This window comes from Equus przewalskii, chromosome 12 (assembly GCF_037783145.1).
Source record: "Equus przewalskii isolate Varuska chromosome 12, EquPr2, whole genome shotgun sequence".
In the NCBI taxonomy this organism is placed as follows: Eukaryota; Metazoa; Chordata; class Mammalia; order Perissodactyla; family Equidae; genus Equus; species Equus przewalskii.
In genome coordinates this window covers 38,670,707-38,677,717 of record NC_091842.1, presented here as the reverse complement: position 1 = coordinate 38,677,717, position 7,011 = coordinate 38,670,707, and the positions used below count along the sequence as shown (strand labels likewise).

General features: G+C 43.1%; 1 protein-coding gene and 1 pseudogene across 2 annotated transcripts in view; one reads left to right on the top strand and one right to left on the bottom strand.

The window, feature by feature from the left end:
* The window catches only part of HMOX2 (heme oxygenase 2), a 37,757-nt gene that overhangs the window by 16,315 nt on the left and 14,431 nt on the right, over positions 1 to 7,011 (top strand). The gene's annotated exons all lie outside the window — the stretch shown is intronic.
* LOC103553959 (small ribosomal subunit protein uS11-like) lies at positions 5,550 to 6,006 on the bottom strand (annotated as a pseudogene).

The window sequence follows — 7,011 nt, the reverse complement described above, 5'->3', positions numbered from 1 at the left end:
AAATCTGTGATTCCCCTGCTGTCTTGCTTGATTTGCTTTTTTTCCTTTGCTTGGGTCAGTAAGGTGAAATGCTGTGAGTCACCAGAGTCAGGAGTATGAGCTACGCTAGAAATGACAATGCCACAGAGAAAATGAGTTAGAGAAAATAGGGTATTCATTTGTTACCTTTAGCTCACTCCTTGTCGAGTCTGTTGAAAAGCAAAACTAGACAGCTGGGGCTTTTGGGCTACCTTCATCTTTTGGGTTTCCTTTAAAAACTGACTCCCTTGGGGACCAGCTCCATGGCCCAGTGGTTAAGTTCGCGAGCTCTGCTTTGGTGGCCGGTTGTTTCACCAGTTCGGATCCTGGGCGCGGACATGGCACCACTCATCAAGCCATCCTGAGGCAGCGTCCCACATGCCACAACTAGGAGGACCCACAACTAAAAATATACAACTATGTGCTGGGGGGCTTTGGGGAGAAAAAGGAGAAATAAAATCTTTAAAAAACAAAAAAAACTGACTCCATTTAGGACGGTTGGGTTCTGTATCAGGGTTGCACCAAAACTGGAATATCACTCCTCCAAGAGGAAGTTATTTTTGAAAATTGGAATTATATATTTCAGTGTAAAATTTAGAATTCAGCTTGTCACTTCTTGGAGAGAAAAGAGATGAAAAACTTGAACTATAAATTACCTCCTTATATGTTACGGGCCATAGTTGACTAAAAAGTTATAAATAGACTTTTAATGCAGTCTTTTTTTCTGATAGTAATTAATGGGAGAATTAAGAGGTTTGGGTCGCATCTTCTTTTGTGTTCAACATAGTGAAGGTTATCTGCTTTGTAACTTAATTTATTATGTTTGGTTTATTTGTGCAAAAACATTGGATGAAAGCTCTGTCTTTTGTTGTAATCTGAATAATTTCTCAGGATGTTTTTGCACTGCTGAGAAGCAGCGCCATTACCAGTTAATTCTTGCCAGCAATGAGAGAGAGAAATCTGTAATTGGAACAGTTAATATAACTGGTTATACAGAGATTCTTAACCTGAATTCTGAGTACATGGGTGAACTTGAGGGGCCTGTGGTTGCTCAGGAATGGGATAGGCAACATTTTTTATATGTGATTGTCTTGGAGAGAGAGTCTCCAAGGGCTTCTCAAAGGGATTTCCAACCCCAAAAAGACTATTTATTATATTCTGGCAAACACCCTTGCTACTCATCTTCAGAAGTGCATGTCTTTGAATTTATATCTTCAGATGAGGAGGTATGTGGGTAGAAGATTAGAGACTGAAACCCTAGGATTCCTTTGTAAACAACAGCCTTCCACTCAACACTAACTGCCATGGGGCATGTGTGAGTGCTTGTTTCCATGCACACAATGATCTAATCTGGTTAATAGGAATGGGGCAGCTAAACCACCCTCCCTGATTAGTGTGGCTGGGGCTCCAGATCTGCCCCCAGGGACCTTTCAGTTAAGTGCGACTGATTGGAGTATGCACCTGTCCACAGAGTTAGAGTGTTGGGGATGGGGTGAGTTGAAGATACAGAAACCACATGCTTTTTGGAAGGTCAGGACATTTTCAAGAAGCTGCTGGACTATTGGAAACAAGGTATGAAAGAGTAGAGGGAGCCCTGGCCCAGCCGCTGGCAAGCCCTGGGCAAGTCCAGGAACAGTGGCTAATTTAGGACCAGCTTTCTTCTGCTGCTTTGGACATATAGGCCTAAGAGATGGGCCTAGAGCTGCCATCACTTCGCACATGCAGAGGAAAATGGGAGCTGTCTATTTCAAAGTGAGTATCCTAGCTCCCCTACGCCACAGCCAGCAAACTCAGCTGAGCTCAGAGTTCCTAAGGGCACTGGAGGAGCTGACTGCCTGAGTCCCCAGCCCCGACTACCACTTCAACTCTGCATGCTCCACTGTACTTGCTTTATATATTGGCCTTCCCTGTAGGGCTTGGTTTAAAAAAAGTGGTGAGCGTGCCTCTCAGAGCTCTGGAGCACATGACTCTGCTCGCTCTTGGCTTATAAGCTGTTGGACAGTTGCTCTCTCTTTGTCTACCTTCTTTTTTCCTAAAGTTAATTATTGCCTAATCATGTCCTTAGTCAACAGTAGATGTTCTGGATTATTTGAATTTCTTCTTGATAATGATTAACGGAGATGATAATGTTTGACCAATTCTGAGGACAATTCTTGACAATTATAATTCTTGACAATTATAGCCATCTGCTTCATGTATCTTTAATTTGTGTAGTTTGTGGGTGCTGCCTCATGGAACAGAATGTTACTCAGTTTTACAGTGGCAAATTGCTGTTTGGTTTTTTCTTTTCAGTAAATTGTGATCACTGTAGTATTTTGCTTTTCCCCTTACGATAATGATAACCTAATCCCTTGGTGTGTTTCCTCCAAAATGTGCTTAGAGACAGGATGTGGGCTTGTTATGAGATTGTACAGCTATTGCCTTCTTTGGGTTGCCTGCTTCCCTAGAGCAACAAACATGAAGAGACCACTGCTGCGAAATCCCTTCTCTAAAGCCAACTGGGGAATAAAGGGTTTTCACAGAGGTGGACATTGGGAAATGTCAGGTGGTTTGTGCATGCATGGGGTGGAGAAGTGCTGGCAAGTGTGTGTTACCTTGACTGTTAAAATTTTACCTATACATTTCTTTGAAAAAACCAGTAAGGCAGTGTTCTGCTCCTATTCAGACTTTCAAAGTCCTTAAAACAAAATCTAAAAGGTATGTTCTCAGTACCTGTATCTGGAATGTAAGGAAGCCAGTTTAAAACCAATGCAATGCAACATTTCTCCTTCAGAAATGACACAGTGAATTATTTGAGCACAAAGCATCACATGCTTAGTGCCCCCATAAACTCATCTCACCCAGCACCCCCTGTCAGTAGAAATTTCTACAGTAAATATGCTGCTCAAAAATGCTTACTGACTAGCCAAACGTTTTTCTTATTTCTGACATTTACTTTTAACTGTCTTCCTTGTCATCTGCACTTTGAGAATACCTTGATTTTTGAGAATACCTCATATTCTGGTGCCTTGCGTTGGGCAGTAGGGGAAAAAGATAAATGAGCTGTTATCTGGAAAACACACATATAAACAAATACTGTAACAGGATACAAGTGCCATAATAGATCATAGAAGGCTTGCTTATGTAGTTCTTAATGTAATTTCAGGCCTCAAAGATCATCAAGCTCATTGTTTTCTAGATCGTATTTCTAGAAGTAGCACAACCCCATTTTCGGAGGAAGTATAGCAAGGAGTAGGGGAGCTGCTCTGGCTGAAATGGGTGGGGGAGGCCCATAGCCTTTCATGCTTTGCCTCCTCTTAAATGCCATCTTCCCTGCAGCTCACTGAGAGTGCCTCTCATTTTATAAATGAGGATGTTGGAGTTCCAGGGAAGTCATATTATATAGCCAGCTAGTAAGAGACCTGGTAGTAGAACTTTGCTCTCCTGATTCTTAGCTTACTTGTCAGTCAGCCACCAGACTGGTAAATGGCAATTAGATTTCTCCCAGTTTTATGTTCCATTCCACAAAGAAGTCAGTAAACACATTTCTGTCAGGGGCTTTGCCACTGCCTGGCTTCGTTACTGAGCTTGCTTTAAAGCTTTTGCCTTGTAGAGATCCAAGTACGAATCAGTCCTATTCCCAGGAAGGTACTGTGACCTTTTTCATTGTCATCCATGGACAGTGCCAAGTTGCACCATCTGCTAACAGCCTCTTCTGTTTTCTGGTGGAAATTCAGTTTCCCAGAAATCTCTGTAGAGGATATTTGATGAAGGTGTGAAGCATGGTATCAGGACGAATCTCATCTCTCTCTCTGTAAGCTGATGAAGGGCTGAGAACCGTATTAGACTCATGTCCCTTCTTGAACTACCTTAGCACTGCTTCTGAGGTTCGAGCAGGATTTCTCAACCTCTGTGTCGTTGACATTTTGGGTTGGATAATTGGTGGTGGTGGTGGCGGCGGTTATGGTGGTGGTAAGTGTTTGTGTGTGTGAGCGTGCAGACTTGTGCTTGTGCTTTCTGTGCATTGTGGGATGTTGAGCAGCAACCCTGGCCTCTACCCACTAGATACCAGTAGCACAGCCTACCCCCTAGTTGTGACAATCAAACATGCCTCCAGACATTGCCAGATGTCCCTTGGGGGCAAAGTGGCCCCCAGCTGAAAACCACTGCGTTGGGGATTGATTGTCATGATACATAAATGCAAATCAGATTTGTCACAGTATCAAATAAGGTTTTCAGTTACCTAAACCTTTATAGTGATGAGCTGCTCTAAAGAAACAAAACAATAATGTGCCGTGTTCTCCATCCTGACTCTCTGTAGCATGAAGGGGTCTTCACCTAACTCGTGTTCAGAGTCTCCTTGAAAGAGTTTGAACTGTCTTCCTTTAGGTCCTTTTTAAAATTTATTTTGTTAGATGTTCCAAGGTTTTTCTTTTCCTTTCTTGAAATCTGGTATTATTAGAATACAGAAGTTTTATAAGAAAGCAGAGGTTTTTCATAGTGAGCCTTTACCTCAAAGTACCCAGGATAGATTTGATGCTACCTGAAGGGCCTCTCATAGAGATGAATATTTCCATTTCTTATCTAAAAGTATATGGGAACATTTGTTAACTTTAAATGACACTTTCTTTAGTTTATTAAACAGTGTCATATGACATGTTGTAGTTTTGTAAGTAAGTGATTTTATTTAATTCTCATACCTACCTTGCAGAGTTGTTATTACTATCCTTACACATGAAGAAACTGAGACTCTGAGAAGTTAAGTAGTCTGGTCTGAGCTAAGGGCATCCAGCTGGTATACAGCAGAACCCGGGTCTGCTCTCTCTTGTACATAACTAGAGGCTGCACTTCAACCACATCCCTGTGCTGCTTCTCGGCCGGTGTGTGGCCAGTGGATTGTGGATTCTCTCTTGACTGGGCTTAGTTCAGGTAACATTTGTTGGGTGCCTACCATAGGTCGGCTCTAGAGATCATCTTCACTCATTCACTCTACTCTTTTGGTATCATATCAGCACATTAGTATTGTACTGTACAGAAAGGAATTCTGTGCGTATGCCTTCTATTCAACTTGTTGAACCTGAGGCCAGTCTGGTGGCACAGTGGTAAAGTTTGCACGTTCTGCTTCGGTGGCCTGGGGTTCACCAGTTTGGATCCCGGGTGCAGACCAATGCACCGTGTATCAAGCCATGCTGTGGCAGGCATCCCACATATGAAAAAAACAGAGGAAGATGGGCATGGATGTTAGCTCAGGGCCAGTCTTCCTCAGCAAATAGAGGATGATTGGCGGCAGATGTTAGCTCAGGGCTAATTTTCCTCAAAAAATAAACAAAACACCAAAACCTTGTTGAAACCGTCTTCTAGAAATTTAGAAATTTTGAGATGGAGAGATTCAGTCTCCACGTCATACGATGTATTGTTGTTTGTTGTTAGTGCCCTTGAGTCAATTCCAACTCCTAGCGCCCCTGTGTACAGCAGAGTAGAACCCTGGCCGGTCTTTTTTTTTTATATGAAGGCAATTTATTAACAGAAAAGAATTATTTGAGGAGTCCTGTTCACAGATGGCGACCACGGTGACCCCCTTTCCTGTGGGTGCTATCAGAAGAGATGGGGGGTGACATCCTCAATCCGCCTGATCTTCATTCCAGAGTGGGGAAGGGCTTTGAGGGCTGACTGGCCCTTGGGCCTGTTTCCTGCTGTGGCCCAGAGTTTGATGTGGAGGGCAGTGATGCCAAGCTCCTTGCACCTCTGGGCTACATCCTGGGCAGCCAACATGCCAGTGTATGGTGAGGATTCATCTTGGTCATCCTTCACCTTCATCCCGCCAGTCACACGGCAGATGGTTTCCTTGCCAGAAAGATGAGTGACATAGACAAAAGTGTCATTGAGGGATGCAAAGATATGGCAGAAACCAAATACATTTTCTCCTTCAGCCACCTGAGATCTGAGCCTGATGACCTGTTCTACCTTCTTTTCCTATCCCTTGCCCAGTGCCATTTCTGTACTTCTTCCTGCCCAGTCTTTCTGCACCATCCTCTCTCACCTTCTGGTCTTCTGTCAGACAATGCTCTGCTGTTTTCCACAGGGTTTTCATAGCCAGTTTTTTTGAAAGTGGGTGGCCAGGTCCTTCTTCCTCAGTCTTTCTAGTGTGGAAGCTCTGCTGAAACTTGTCCACCATGGGTGACCCGGCTGATATTTGACATACCAGTGGCATAACTTTCAACATCACAGCAATGTGCAGCCACCACCATATGACAACTGACAGACGGGTGCTGTGGTTCCCTGACCTGGAAACAAGCATGGGCCGTGGCTGTGAGAGCCCAAAATCTTAACCGCTAGACCTCCAGGGCTGACTCATAGGATCTATGTATACTGAAATACAAATACTTATATTTGTATCTAAATTAACAGTCACATGTGGTATTTATACAGACACTGAATTACTGCCACTGACTGTTGCATGGGGAGGCTGTGTCCTGTGAATTTTATACTACTGAGGAAAGTAAAGCACATGGCTGTAGAAATTTCACACATAGACCAGGCAGAATAATGTATGGTGATCTGTTCTCTCTTCCCTTTGATCCTAGAAGGCTTCATTGAAGAGCTGGAGCATCTAGAAAGAGAGTTTAAGGGCATTTTGCTAAGTAAGCACTGTGCCACTTTGATTTTTCTTCCTTTTCAGTGTGGTTTTGAGGGATGTTGCTAGAATTTGTTACTAACAGTGAAGTTTATGAATGTTTTGTCTTTAAAAAAATAAGTTTCATTGAGTTAAAGATTATCCCTGTAAATCAGCTCTCATTCTGAGAGGCTTTTTAGAGTAGAAGAGAGGGCTGCTGTTATAACTAACTGCTGGTCATTTCACATTGCCTGCGATGTATTTTCTTTACACTCCTACCCCTGGCTGTTCCTGTGGGCCATTGTGATTCATGTACAAATCAGGCCAGATATACTGAAGGAAGAAAACAGTTGAGAACCCTCATTCCTAGGAGCTGTTGTTGCCTGGTTCATTAATATAGG